Source organism: Somniosus microcephalus, chromosome 2 (assembly GCF_052327205.1).
Source record: "Somniosus microcephalus isolate GS21.2 chromosome 2, FLI_Smic_1.0, whole genome shotgun sequence".
Taxonomy (NCBI): Eukaryota; Metazoa; Chordata; class Chondrichthyes; order Squaliformes; family Somniosidae; genus Somniosus; species Somniosus microcephalus.
The window spans coordinates 219,651,683-219,666,523 of NC_140988.1; the positions used below are offsets into that span (position 1 = coordinate 219,651,683).

At 49.8% G+C, this 14,841-nt stretch overlaps 1 protein-coding gene across 2 annotated transcripts in view; it reads right to left on the bottom strand.

The window, feature by feature from the left end:
- LOC147123232 (BTB/POZ domain-containing protein KCTD8-like) overlaps positions 1-14,841 on the bottom strand; it is a 185,146-nt gene that overhangs the window by 81,503 nt on the left and 88,802 nt on the right. The gene's annotated exons all lie outside the window — the stretch shown is intronic.

Genomic DNA, 14,841 nt, shown 5'->3' on the forward strand with positions numbered 1-14,841 from the left:
CATTAACCTGCCACATCTTCCTATTTCTACTCTCACTCGCGCAAAGCACTGTGGGTTATCAGAGACTACTACTTTTGAAGTCCTGGGGCTAGATTTTCAGTCGCTTGCGCCAGCAGTTAGCGCCTTAAGAGAAGTGATTTTCGGGCGCTATGCGTGTAGCGCCCGGGCGCAGCGCAGTTTGCGCCCCGCCCCAAATTAAGTTGCCCGTTAGCGCCGGCGCAAAGTTTAGCGCCCGCCCGGATGCGCGCGCAGAAAATGACGTCACATCCTCGTGCAACGGCCTTTGTGCGCCCCGATTCCAAACTTCAGTCGGACCGCCCCATTGTGCGGCTGGCGGCCGGAGCGTTTGGAAAAAGGAACGCAACACAACCAGCGCGGGCCCCGGGGGGCGCAAATTAAAGGGGACGTACTCTCCAGTATAAAGGCCAGCCTTTTTTCAGAAAACACTCTTGTGCAACGCATTTCTGGAGACACAACAAGGAGGATAGCTAACTGGTTTCAAGCAGCAAGAGCCAGGTATTTTTGGACTCAGGCCAGAGCGCTGCAAGTGGCCTTTTGGAAATTAGAGTGTTTGCCAGGATTTGATGGGGGTTGCATGGGGTGCCAACGCGGAGCTGCAGCTCCATGTCCGTGGGGCTTGCAGACGCATTGTGAGAGGGGCAGCCCTGGCTAGAGGCAGAGGGGGCTACAGGCGTCGGCCACGTAGGCCTTACCCAGTCAGGCTATACCGCCAGCAGCGCTCCTACCTAAACATGAGTGCCACGCGATGTGTTAAAAGGCTCCGATTCCGAAAGGAGGTGATTGCAGAGATCTGCCACCTGCTTCGCCGAGATCTGCGGCCAAAGCTCAGGTGCAGGACGTCTCTGTCGGTGGAAGTGAAGGTGACGGTGGCATTGAACTTCTATGCCACCGGCTCCTTCCAATACGCTGCTGGGGACATAGCAAACATCTCCCAGTACGGCGCGCATCGCTGCATCCGCCAGGTGACCGAAGCACTGTTCAGAAGGAGAAGCCAATTCATCTCCTTCCCCATGGCCCTGGAGAGCCAGCATCAGCGCGCATTGGGACTTTCCAGACTCGGGGAATTCCCCTTGGTGCAGGGCGCCATTGACTGTACGCATGTGGCTTTGCGGGCCCCTCTGGAGCATGGCGAGCAGTATCGCAACAGGAAGGGCAACCATTCTCTGAATGTGCAGCTGGTCTGTGACCACAAGCAGCGCATCATGGCAGTCAATGCCAGCTTCCCAGGCAGCAGCCACGATGCCTTTATCCTGCGGCAGAGTACTGTGCATGACATGTTCCAGGCACAGCCTCCCCCAAGAGGATGGCTACTCGGGGACAAAGGCTATCCTTTGTGCACCTGGCTCATGACCCCGCTCCGCGCGCCCAGGACCGCTGCTGAAGAGGCCTACAACGAGAGCCATCAAACCACCCGCAACATCATCGAGCTAACTATTGGGGTCCTCAAGCAGCGGTTCCGCTGCCTTGATTGCTCCGGAGGAGCTCTCCAGTATTCGCCGGACCGGGTCTCCCAATTTGTGGTGGTTTGCTGCATGCTACACAACCTGGCTATCCGCAGGACTCAGGCACTGCCACCTGACGTTGGACCAACACCTCAGGAGGAGGAGCAGGAGGAGCATGAGGAGGAGGAGGAGGAGGAGCAGGAGTACGTTCCCAGGAGGGAGCGACCAGGGCCAAGGGCCGCACGACGCCACCTTATTACACGGTACTTCTAAGCCCCCTGTCAGGGAATGGCCAGGGGCCATGAGGGAAGATGAATGCAGCCGCTCCGCAACCCCTCAGCCGGCGAAGCCAACAAACACTAAGAAGAACAACCATGGAGACTGCATGAATAAAGATAATTTTTTATTACACAAAAATGAAAAGCCCTTCCCACATGAATCCCCAAAAACAATAAACGGGCCCCACAAAAAGCCCAACAAACGACTCACTCCCACAAACTGGGGAGGAGTCACTCCACCTTTCTTCAAACCGGGCCTCAACGTCGGCCTAACGCAAAAAATAAGCCCTCCAACAACACAACCATGGGCAAAATAAAGATGGCCACCGCCATATAAAAGGAAAGCTGCCCACACCCTCTACTGAGTGGCCCGCGAGGGCGAGACCTTGCCCAGCCTTTTGCCTCCCCTGCCCGGCCTGCTGCTCCTTCGCAAGCTCTGCCCAGTGGCTGCTGCGAGGCTGGGGGAAGGTGCCTGAGGCTCAGATGCCCTTCCGCCAGATGCCGATGGGGGGCGGCCTACACGGTGTTTGGGCCTCGAGGGGCCGTCTGCTGAGTGGCGCACCTGAGCCTGGCCACCATCAGCTGCAGCCACTTGCCCTTGACGCCCCAGTGGGGGAATGGCGGCGACGGATGGCGCAATGTGGGCCAGCTGGCGTCTGGGATGCGCTGGCTGGTGCTGTGGCGCGGTGGCACTCGGCCGGGCCCGCACTGCAGGATCCGCAACAATCAGCCGAGGGGCGGCTTGCTGGGATGGTCCAGCGCGGCGGCTGCCCTGGCGATGCCTGCCTGAGACAGCGCGTGTGGCAGCAGTGAGTGCCCCTGTGGTCCTGGTGTGCGCGCGCATCACAGCCGCCAGGGTCTTGACGGCATCAGTCAGCATGCGGCCACTCGCGGCAGTTGCTGCCCCGAACTCGCGCACACTGGTCGCCAGCGACTCGATGGCCTCAGGCATGTGCCCCACCACGCTCATGAGCTCCGTGTGGCGCCGGTCCGAATCCTCGGCCATCTTATCCAGCTTCCGCCCCTCCTCCGAGGTGAAAGTGTCCGGACTGGAGTCGCGACTCTCCCGCTGGGGAGGAGGGGGCCGAACTAGGGGACCCTTGCCGCGTTGGTGGCGGCGAGTGTGCCGATCAGCAGCACTCCCCTCTGATCCTTCCTCCCTTTGGGGGGAAGGCCGCGGGCCACGCGCACGGCTCCTGGGTGGCTGGACGCCACTGGTCCCAGAAGCTGCATTGCCCTGCGACAGTTCCTCCAGGCACTCGTCCAGTGAGGAGGTGTCAAGCATTTCCTCCTCTCCTGCGGGACGTGACTGTTCCCCCGAAGGTCCGGCTTGCTCCTCCTCCTCCTCCTGGTCGGAGGTGCTGTCACTGGCAGCTTCAGGGTCCTGGTCGTCACCAGCTGAAAGCAGGAATGCACAAGAGTAGCTTCAGAGTGAGGAGACGGCGTCAGCGAGGGAGTTAGGACTGGTGGCATTCAGCGCATTGGTGGAACAGTGGCAAAGGAGGTAGCTCGGATGGGCCAGTGCGACGCGAGAGGGCCAAAAGGCGAGGTCCTTACCATTGCCGGGCAGTGGAGGGTCGGATACTCCGCACGCTGTGGGGACAATCACACGGGCTCCCATGAGCACACACACGCGCTCCTCCAGCCGAGTGAGCTTCTGCAGCTTGGCGCGGCCACCCCTGGCACGCGCCTGGCGATTAAACGCTACTTTAGCCTGCAAGAGAAAGGACGGGCTGTAAGTGCGCAGTGAAGCCCTGATGTAGTGTGCACTGCCTCCCATTGTGGAATAGCTTGGACAGAGTGAAGCCCTGATGTAGTGTGCACTGCCTCCCATGGTGGAATAGCGTGGACAGAGTGAAGCCCTGATGTAGTGTGCACTGCCTCCCATGGTGGAATAGCTTGGACAGAGTGAAGCCCTGATGTAGTGTGCACTGCCTCCCATGGTGGAATAGCGTGGACAGAGTGAAGCCCTGATGTAGTGTGCACTGCCTCCCATGGTGGAATAGCTTGGACAGAGTGAAGCCCTGATGTAGTGTGCACTGCCTCCCATGGTGGAATAGCGTGGACAGAGTGAAGCCCTGATGTAGTGTGCACTGCCTCCCATGGTGGAATAGCGTGGACAGAGTGAAGCCCTGATGTAGTGTGCACTGCCTCCCATGGTGGAATAGCGTGGACAGAGTGAAGCCCTGATGTCATGTGCACTGCCTCCCATGGTGGAATAGCGTGGACAGAGTGAAGCCCTGATGTAGTGTGCACTGCCTCCCATGGTGGAATAGCTTGGACAAAGTGTAGAGTGCCGAATGGCCATGTGATGCTCATGACTGTCCCAATGCTGCTGGCTGAGGGCTGGCCAATAGGACTTTCAGCTCCCTTTGCCCTTCATGTCAGGTGTACATGCAAGAATGAGGAGGAGACTGGAAAGGCTACTCACCTTCACAATCCTGGTCAGATCGTTGTATTTTTTACGACATTGTTTGTGGGTCCTGGGGGCATCGCCGGTGAACGTCACCCTCTGGGCGATCTGCTTCCAGGCTTTGGTGTAGTCGTGGTGGGTTGGATTCCTCCCACTCTCTGGGAACAAGATCTTGCGCCTCACCTCCAGAGCTGTGACCATTATGTCCAGATCACCCTCTGAGAAGCGCAGGGCACGCTGACGGGCCTTCTCTGGCGTTGCCATGACTCCCTGGGGCTGAGCAGCAGTGTTGAGGCCTCTTTGCAAGGCTGCAGTGTGCAGGGCGTGGCAGCAGACCAATTCGTCCCTTCCCCCTTTAAGAGCTGGTCGGCGCCACGGGGTCTGCTGTCAGTCCAAAAATGACCGCACCCGCGCTGCGCCCCGCCTGGGCGCTATCCCTCTGGACCGCCGGCTTAGCGCCTAAAGATAGGAGTGGAACGCCTCTTTTAGCGCTCCACCAATCTCTTAGGGCGAAGCCACTGAATTTCCGGCAACGGGGCGCTACTTTGGGGCGGGCGCTAACTTCGGGCGGGTGCTAAGGTTAGGGCCCCAAACTGTCTATACTGAAAATCTAGCCCCTGCTTTTTAACTTCCTCCCTGGCTGCTTAAACTCTGACTGCAGGACCTCAACCCTCTTCCTCCCTATGTTGTTGGTTCTGACATGGACCACGACGTTAGCTCTTCCTCTTCCCCCCGCAGAATGTTCTGCACCCTCTCCATGATGTTCCTTACCCTGGCACCAGGGAGGGAACATACCATACATTGGAAGTAGCAGAACTGCTTGTCTGTCCCCCTGACTATCAAATCCCCAATTACTACAGCGTTCCTACACTTTTCTGTACCCCCCTGTGTAGCCCTTTGCTTCACGTTGCCAGGCTCAGTATTGCACTCCTTCAAGATGTTGTCACCCTCACTTGTTTTCAATGCTGAATATCTGTTTGAGAGTGCCAAATACTAGTTTGAGAGTACCAGCACTACCAGCAGGTGAGACTCCCCCTCCCACCAGTATGGACTTGTAAAATTACTCCTTAAAGGTTAATATCCAACTGCTGTCATTATATAGGAATACACTGCCCTGTAGCAACATTTTCTTTATTTTAGATTCTGACATTGATAGACTGGAGGAATTAATAGGGGTCCAATGAGAAAAGTGGGCTCTACATCTAACTCTCTGATGACCCATACACTATGAAGACAGTTCCTCATGGTAGGTGTGCCAAGGCCTGCAGATATGGATGGTGGCATCTTGGCGAGTGCTGCAAGTTAAGGTATTGATCACTGTGGCATTCTTTCTATATTGCAGTGCAATGGAAAGTACAACATACTGTTATTAGGATGTTTCTGAGGAAGCATCCAACATTACAGTTACTCAGGCGTTCATAGTGTATGGGTCATCAGAGAGTGCAAGGGCACCAGTAGCTACTATGCAGCAAAAGGCTGGCAGCTCCAGTGACAGTAAGTCAGATGTGGCCTGAAAATTAGTTCCACCTCCTTGCTGGCATGTTCCAATGCAGAACTTTTGGGATGGTGCCCTGGAGTGTCGTAGAGAGCAACCTTCTTCACAACAACTTGCATTTATATAGCGCCTTTAACGTAGTAAAATATCCCAAGGTGCTTCACAAGAACATTATCAAACAAAATTTGGCACTGAGCCACATAAAGAGGTATTAGGACAGGTGACTAAAAGATTGGCAAAAGATATAGGCCTAGAAATTGGGTATAGCCCCGCCAGCTCGTTTGCGCCGTAAATTTTGCGCCCGCCGCGGAGCCAGTTGTGCCCGCCCCATATTCACTTTCAGCGCCCCATAGCGGAACCGGGCGCTGTTCCAGGGTTTGGCCGCCCCGCTTGGGGCGCTGAAAGTGAATTTCAGCGCTGCCGGTCCCGCTGCGCCACCCGATGCGGTGCGGCAGGCTGCTGTACTGCAGGCCTCCCCCTTCTCTTAAGGGGGAGGTGCCTGCAACGGCCGGAGCCCCGATTGCAAGTGCCGGCAAAAGAGCCCGGCACAACGGAGAAGTGCCGGGCTCCACGGAAACCAGCCGGCAATGCCGCGGGGGGGGGGTGGAGGAGGCCGGGGAAGGAGGTGCGGGCAGGCGGCCGCCGAAAAAGCGGCCGACCGCACCTCCACCTTAAAGCGCCCCGCTAAGGCTGCTGTAAGGACCCGGTCTCCCGATGTTGTTAGCGGCCGCCACGGATGAGGCGGCCGCTACTGAAGATGGGGATCGGCGTGGTTTCGGGCGGTACCGGGGCACTGCGCACACCGATGACGTCATCGGTGCCGGCGCAGCGCTACCGGCTAACGCCGATGTTAGGGCCCACCTAATTTTGGGCGCGACGCAACTTCCGGCGCAACCCACTCTTTCGCCCCTAATTGGGCGCAAACGCAAGTGAATTTCTAGGCCATAGGTTTTAAGGAGCGGCTTAAAGGAGGAGAGAGAGGTCGTGAAGTGGAGAGGTTTAGAGAGGGAATTCCAGAATTTAGGGCCTAGGCAACTGAAGGCACGGCCGCCAATGGTGGCGCGATGGAAATCGGGGATGCACAAGACTCCAGAATTGGATGACCGCAGAGTTGGAGGGTTGGAGGGCTGCAGGAGGTTACAGAGAATGCGAGGGGCGAGTCCATGGAGGGCTATGAACACAGGGATAAGAATTTTAAATTCGAGGCTTTGTCAGACCGGGAGCCAATGGAGGTCAGCAAGCACAGGGGTGATGGGTGAACGAGACTTGGTGCGAGTTAAGGTTACAGGCAACAGAGTTTTGAATGAGTTCAAGTTTATGGAGGGTGGAAGATGCAAAGCTGGCCAGGAGAGCATTGGAATAGTTGAGTCTGGAGTTAACAAAAGCATGGATGAGGGTTTCAGCAGCAGATGGGCTAAGGCAGGGGTGGAGATGGGTGATGTAGGCAGTCTTTGTGATGGAGAGGATATAGGGTCGAAAGCTCAGACCGCATGTAGGCATGGCTATCCTGGCCCGGTGCCAGCAGCCCAAATTTGGGAAGGGGACCTGAAACTGGCATTAGGCCCCCTATTTGCATATGCAAAGGGCTTAATGCCTGTTTCAGGCATGGGCCTGGATGCCTATACTGGAGCATTTATTAATATGGTAGATAGCGCCGTTCTTGTTCAGAATGGACGTGTGCACATCGGCTGCCATTTTGGATGCTTAGGTGCCTGCAAAATGGGCACGGCATCAACGAATTTCTAGACCACTTTATTTTAGACTATTCCAGGCACAGCTAGTTAGAATTCCCAGTGCTGGCACTGAAACACATGCTAATGTTGAACTGGGCTGAGCTTGTGAGCTTGGCTTCATTAATTACATGCAGCAAACTCCCAGGCTAGATTGGTCCTGCAATCGGGGTCTCACTGTCAGTGTGTGCCAGGAAATAGTGCACAGCTGCTTTTCTTGAAGGCTGCAGCTGCTATTTATAAAATTGCTTCGGTTTGGCTTGTCATAGGCTGGCAATGGCTGGGAAAGTTGAAGAGCTCCTTGACTTCCTGATGCAGTTTTAGAGGTGCTGCTGCAAGAACTGCAACAAAGGACCTCCCTGCACCATCCCCACAGGAGCAATATCAATTCTGCTTGGTAGGGGGTGAAGCATGGAGTCAATGCCATGTCCAACAGCCAAAAGAAGTGGGAACAGAGGAGGAAAAAGTTTTGCAGAAGAAGCCAAAGTGGGTCTCAGCAGTATTTCACTATACCAGGTATATGGGTAAATTTTGCCTCCTCTCACCCAGTTAAACCATGAAAAAGAAAGACTTGATTTAATATAGCACCTTTCACGACCTCAGGTTGTCCCAAAGTACTTTACAGCCAATGAAGTACTGAGACTGCATTTCAAATCTGAAGAAAACAGTTTTCTCCAAGCCTCTCATGCATGTCCATACTGCAGCAGGGCACACTTTATAACTGCAACTTCAGGCTGGAAATGTTGTCACATTAACATTTGAAAATGTAAACCCACAAAGCAAACTTGCAACACAATCTGCACGATGCATCTTTCGTTAATCACACTCAAGCTACGGTGTAGGGTGGGAACTTGGATCTCACTCTTTGCACAATTCAAACTTCCAGCATCTCAATACTACTTCCTTGGTTCAAAGTAAGAGTGAGAAAGCCCAAAATAATTTCAAACCTTTGAGTCATTGTGAACAGACCATGTTGGGAACCTGGAGCCTGAGAACATAGGGGGAGGGGACCACGGGGAAGCTGGAGGTCTCCTTAAAGATCAGGGCTAGTATCATACGTTTCCTCTTACTCTCTCTCTATACTCACTCAGTCACAGGTATAAATTCTAGCACACTACAATTTTGCGCACTATTAGCAATATAAACGCTGTTTATATTGGTGACTTGCAGCCAGAATCATATCATATGCTCCCCTTCTGTTTCTGTATGCATCCCTCAAGAACCAGGAACTATGCTCAAGAGATATTACCTCACAGTAACATCCATCATTCACTCCTTCCATAGCAAGAACCAGCACTGGTACAATACAGGGAGATTTAGATAGTCAGTTTGAGGAGAGTGCACCAGATGATACACAGAGCCGGAGGAAGTGGTAGCAGCAGTGCCCCAACAGGAACCGGCTGGCTGGAGAATCATAAGAACATAGGACTTGCTAGATGAAAAAAAACTAAGGTCCATCTAGTTTGCCTTCCCTTGATAGTCGCATATTACAACAATGCTTGAGTTGTTGACTAATCATGGCAATCAATTGCTATTAATTAGTGTACAATAGACCCAGACATGAGGCAAGGAAAACCCCCAGTGGTGAAAAGCTTTGGGAACCATAGGTTCAAAATCACCTGTTTCTCCCAAGCATGCTGCACTTACCGTAGGTCATATCTCAAATTACTTGTATTCTGTACCTAAAAAGTTATTTTCTGAAAGAAATCTAATTCTCATTGGAATGAATCAACACTATCCCCTTCCATCGTCTCCCTAGGGAGCCTTTTCCATAGATATACCACTCTCTCACTATAATAATGTTTCCGCAGACTTTACCCCCTTCAAGCACAGGCTGGGTCAGTTCACGTCCTTCTTCAGCTGAAGAACCCTGGGATTTGGCTCCCACAGGGCCTACATTTAAAAGAACCAACATTTGATATAATCATGAAAGAATGTGCCAAGCACCCTGTAACATTTCAAGACAACTGTAGAGAAGCCTTAGTGTCGACATCATATTTGCACAGGGCCTCTAGATCCAGAAGAGGGTAGACTACTTTAGTGAATTAGGGTAGTGGGAGGTTGTATGTGGCATTGTGAATGTTGAGGTAATTTTGGATAAGTGATGGTCTGGTTGGGCTGTTGAAAATCCAAATGTCACTTTTTCCCCCTTTTATAAGATTATAAAAACTATCAATAGTGAAATATAAATGTCCTTAAAACTAACAAGAACACATCATTTTTAATTCAAAATTTGCAGGTGGAACATGTCACTAAGCCCCCTAGAAATACAGCACCAATTTTCTGCAAAGCCCATGTTTCCACTTGTCAAGGCCACTCTTGATTTGTCACCTTTTTGTGGGGGCTGTGACAGCATTTTTTGAAATTGTTGATCAGCTTTTGCTAGTTTTATAGGTCCAGTACTGTTTACCTTGGCTTTCCTGTCACTATTCCCCAGTCTCTAAGCTTGTTTCCCTTACATTTGCAACCTGTGATTATTAGGAGGTTGCCATTTTTTGTCCTACAAAATTTTTGCTCCTGGACAAAATCCCACTCTCTGCTGCCCTGTAATAAGGTGGACAGCATTTTGCCTATCAGCAGGCGGTATTTAGTATACCAATTTGGGTACTAGTTGGCTGGGTCTTTTGTGGCATTCTGGGTAGTAACTATCATAGACATTTTTGGAATAAAAACAGAAAATACTGGAAACTCTCAGCAGCTCAGGCAAAATCTGTGGAGAAAGAAAATTGTTGACTTGGGTGTTTGTCTGCACTGAATACAATATAGTATTCTGGAGTTGTTATAAAGTTAATAATCACCAGAAGAAAAACTACAATATGTATAAACTCCTGATATATCTATTTATTTATTTATTGCAGCAGTGATCTTACTACCTTCAGGGCCATAGCTTTGACCTCATTGCTTCTCAGCTCCTCTTATCTTCCCAGCACCGAATCCATGCAGACCCGGACATCAGGGGTTATTAGAGTATTAACTTTTAAAAGGTGAGGTCAAGACTGAGGACAGCACTTTCTCACACAGAAAGCAATCATTACATAGAATGATAGAGAATTAGAAGCAAAAACTCTGGAGTCATTCACAAGATAGTATGGTCACAGTTTTGTATACAAAGAGGAGTAAGATAGGCTGAATTGCGTTTTCTTTTGAATTTTATCTTTGTGATCTTTGAGTCAAACATGCGGAACAAAGGAAAGATATAAGGAGATACTGAAAGAGAGAAGCTGTCTGAGAAGCATACAAATGAGACAAGACAAGAGACCAGGAAAAACTTACACAAAGAGAGATATAATGAGGAGACAATCCCCCAGATACAGAAATGTGCATGAGAAGCATAAAGTAAGAGAGAAAAACAAAAATATTGAAAGGTAAATAAAAGCAGAGAGTGGGACGCAGAAAGAATTCAGCACTGGATGACAAGCTGAGAAACAATTATGTGAAAGGAGAGAATTTTTCCTACGTTGTTATGTGAGCAACACCATGGGATATTAACACCCCTGGCAATAAAAGAATAGCATATCCTCTGACTTGCCATCAGCAATACCATGGCAGATCCGTTAAATATACATTATATACATAGTGACAAGCTGTTCAAGGGCAGAATAAAAGATGCAATCCAAAGCATAATTAATTCAGCATAAAAGAGCTACTGATATACATATATATAATAATATATAGATATATATATATACACATAGAGAGAGGGAGATGAATTGAATCACTGTGCTGAATGAAGAACTCTGTCAAGCAGGTTGCACAGATCAGCAAACACTGGAGTATTTTGAAGGAATGGCTGCACAATGTCAAGATGATAAAATTGCAGGGATATTGTAGCTGATATGACAACATGAAAATGAGAAGATTGCTTTACTTTCAGAAACTGCCAGAATATGGTGATGCATTAACATGCTGGCCTGGATATTCCTTCTAATGCCAGGTTTGCATGACTCCAACACCCACAAATGTGAAACCATCGCTAATTTGCCACAATTTCCTCCCAGAACTCCCATTAGCCATGGAGGGTGGCTTGGAGGCCAGGAATCCACCTTCCATTGGCTTACTATAACCGAGGGAAGGGAAATAGACTTCTGGGGCAGCTTTTAAAAGCGCAACACCACTTTTCAGCAAGATAGCAGAAGGAGCAGCAGCCTCGCGGATTTCAACTGCTGGAAAGACCCCCAGATTTTCCGATGTGCCCGTGGAGGTGTGGCTGGCAGAAATGAGGACTGGAAGAGATCTCTGATAGGCACTGAGGGCAGAAGGCTCTCCAAGACAGTAGTACAGTTTGTCTGCAGGGAGGCTGCTAAGACAGCCAATGCAATCGCCACCATCTCAAGTGCCACCCAATGCAGGAAGAAGTTCACTGACCTCATAAGGGTGGCCAAAATGAGTCATGGCTCTAGTGGTAAAATAAACATCTTCCACCACTCATGCTGCTTCACTCACTTCCTTAGCTCTCATACTCTTTCTCTCTCAGCATCTGGAACTTACTTCTGTAAAAGGCAACCTCTCCAAACACTCAAAACCACTCTCTCAACTCACTTTGCCTAGAGCTAGGGCTTCTGTTAGTCTTCAAAGACATTTCATTTGAAGGGTCAGGGCACCTTTAACTGGCATGCATGACCTTATATGGGGCAAATCTCCATGACACTCATATGCCTGTTCTCTCTCCACTGAAAGGAGAAAAGAAACATACAATCAACACCATAGAAGGACAACCAGGGGAGGACCATCATCACTGAGAACCCTGAGCCCAGAGGAAGAGGAAACATCAGATTTAAGATCAAATGTACAGAAGAGCCTGTAGGAGAGGGCGAGGTTGGAGGTGACCTGGCAAGAGATGGTTGGTAAAGGCTGGGCCAGGCTCATCATATGTAGTTTCAGCTTCTTATGCTTTCTCAAAGTATTGCAATGCCCTTACACTCACCCACTCTTTCTTGAAGGGCAAATGTCACTGTGTGCACAGCTAAACAAGATGTTCTGTCTTTCACATCTTGCAGGAAGATAACTGCCCAGATCTATAGATGTTGCCATTTCCTCACCAACTCCGTCCTGACATTTTACTTGCACAAGCATCTGCACAGAGACACCTACTTGCAATAAATTAATTATACAGTCAGAAGGGTTGTCACAAAGCACTAGTGAGAATGAAGGAATGGAACAGAGGTAGAGTGCAGGTCCTCCATGGAGCGGGGGGAGAAATACTCAGGAGTCTATGTACTCAGATTTCAGGAGGCCAGTCATCAAAAGAACAGTGATCGGGAGCATAAATGTGTAGGTAGTGCCGATGGTTTCCATGGATATGGTTGATATATGGATAAGTGGGGGAAGTCCACTACACACATGTGCAACACATTGTAGGAAAGTGTATATTGTAGTGGTAGTGATAGGCTATTCTATAATTAGGGGATAGATAGCCTCCTCTGAAGCCATGAATGAGAAACCTGAAGGGTGTGTTGTCTACCCAGTGCCAGGGTAAGGGATATCTCGAGGCAGCTGGAGAGGAAATTGGAAAGGGAGTGGGTAAACCCAGTTGTCATGGTCCATGTTGGAACAAACGACTTAGGTAGAAACAGGAAGGAGATTATTATCTAAATGGCAATAGGTTGAGAGAAGGGGAAGTGCAACGAGACCTGGGCGTCCTTGTGCACCAGTCGCTGAAAGTAAGCATGCAGGTGCAGCAGGCAGTTAAGAAGGCAAATGGTATGTTGGCCTTCATAGCGAGAGGGTTTGAGTACAGGAACAAGGATTTCTTGCTGCAGTTGTACAGGGCCTTGGTGAGGCCACATCTTGAGTATTGTGTGCAGTTTTGGTTGCCTTATCTGAGGAAGGATGTTCTTGCCATGGAAGGAGTGTAGCGAAGATTCACCAGGCTGATACCTGGGATGGCAGGAATGACGTATGAGGAGAGATTGGGTCGATTGGGCTTGTACTCGCTGGAGTTTAGAAGAATGAGAGGGGATCTCATCGAAACTTATAAAATTCTAAAAGGACTAGACAGACTAGATGCTGGAAGGATGTTCCTGATGGTCAGGGAGTCCAGAACCAGGGGTCACAGCCTAAGGATAAGGGGTAAGCCATTTAGGACAGAGCTGAGGAGGAATTTCTTCACCCAGAGAGTGGTGAACCTGTGGAATTCTCTGCCAAAGAAGGCAGTAGAGGCCAATTCATTAAATATATTCAAGAAGGAGTTGGATATATTTCTTAAGGCTAAAGGGATCAAGGGATATGGAGAGAAGGCAGGAACGGGGTACTGAATTTGGATGATCCGCCTTGATCTCATTGAATGACGGAGCAGGCTCGAGGGGCGGAATGGCCTACTCCTGCTCCTATCTTCTATGTTTCTATGTTTCTATGTCCTGCTGAAGGAGTATCAGGAGTTAGGAGCAAAATTAAAAAGCAGTACCTTGAGGGTAATAATCTCTGGATTATTGCCCGAGCCACATGAAAATTGGCATAGAATCAGTCAGATCAGGAGAATTAACACGTGGCTAAAGTGTTGGTGTGGGAAAGAAGGGTTCCTTTCCATGGGAAACTGGCACCAGTACTGGGACAGAAAGGAGCTATACCGATGGGACAGGCTCCACTTGAACTGGGATGGGACCCGTGTCCGAGCGGAAAGGGTAAATAGGGAGATGGCAAAGGCTTTAAACTAGTAAGACATGGGGAGGGATCTACAAGAAATGAAAGCAGACTAAATATGAACAAAACAGGAAAGGAGAGCATAGGAAAGAGTAAAGTAAGGGAGGACATTGATGGCCAGGGAATAAATAGAGTTACAGGACAGGACTTTAAAAAGATGGTTAAAAATAAAGTGAGAGGAACTGCTTTTAAAAATGAGTTAATCTGTCTGTACAGCAATGCACATAGTGTTCGTAATAAAACAGGGGAGCTGGAGGCAATCATGCATTTTGAGGAACCAGACATAGTAGGGATTACTGAGACATAGCTACAGAAAAATCAGGACTGGGAATTAATCATTGCAGGGTATAACATATTTAGAAAGGATAGAGAGGGGAAAGGGGGAGGTGGAGTAGCGCTACTTATTAGGGATAACATAATGGCAGTAGAAAAAAGTGACGCAGCTATCAGCAAGACAGAAATAGAATCCACTAACACAAAAAGAAAATACTGCAAATGCTGGAAATCTGAAATAAAAACAGAAAATGCTGGAGAAACTCAGCAGGTCAGGCAGCATCTGTGTAGAGAGAAACAGAGTTAACGTTTCAGGTCGATGACCTTTCGTCAGAACTGGAAAAAAGCAGGAAATGGAACAGATTTTTAAGCAAGTGAAGAGGCTGGGCAAGGGGGGAGGGGATGAAAGAACAAAAGGGAAGGTCTGTGATAGGGTGGAAGGCGGGAGAGATTAAGAGACATTACGAGATATTCAAGGCAAAAGGAGATGGTAATGCAACAGGTTAAGAAACAAAGGATGGCTCTAGATGAAGTGTAAATTGTGCTGGCA